We start from the raw sequence: 530 nt of genomic DNA, 5'->3' as shown, positions 1-530 counted from the left end.
CTTTCAGGATAACTCCTTGAGGGCACAGGGGCTCTCTGACTTCACTTTTTTGCCTGGGCTTCTAAGATCCGATCGGGAAGGTGCCCTGCATCTTCACCGGGGAGGATGCGTCCTGTGTCTTCACCCCACTGAGAGGGCGCCTGCAGCCTCCGTGAACAGAGCAAGTTCCGTGTCAGGAGCTTTATTGGTTTTCTGTGTAAACCAAGGAAGATCAAGCCTCTTTCTCTCCCTTTACTTTCCTTATCACTGACGCCATCATCCTGAGGGATTCCCTGGATCCTGCTGGGGCTGGACCCCGGCAGAGTTGGACACGACTGTGTGACTAACACACACTTTTGGTACCAGTGGCACTGCAATGTGCACACGTGGTTGTGCCCTGCTTTGTTCACAAGTGGGTACATGTAAGTAGACATGTAAGTTGCTATATCTAGACATGTACATTGGTTTAAACAGCTGTGTCGTATTCCATTGTATTAATGCCTTACTATGTATTTAATCAAGTTCCCTGTTGATAGGTAGTTACACTGTTT

General features: G+C 48.5%; 1 protein-coding gene across 1 annotated transcript in view; it reads left to right on the top strand.

Annotated features, from left to right (window-relative positions):
* The window catches only part of TNNI1 (troponin I type 1 (skeletal, slow)), a 14,823-nt gene that overhangs the window by 13,967 nt on the left and 326 nt on the right, over positions 1–530 (top strand). The window lies entirely within an intron of this gene.

The sequence above is a fragment of the Bison bison genome, unplaced genomic scaffold, assembly GCF_000754665.1.
Source record: "Bison bison bison isolate TAMUID 2011002044 unplaced genomic scaffold, Bison_UMD1.0 scf7180017864524, whole genome shotgun sequence".
Taxonomy (NCBI): Eukaryota; Metazoa; Chordata; class Mammalia; order Artiodactyla; family Bovidae; genus Bison; species Bison bison.
This window is presented reverse-complemented; position numbering and strand designations above follow the sequence as displayed.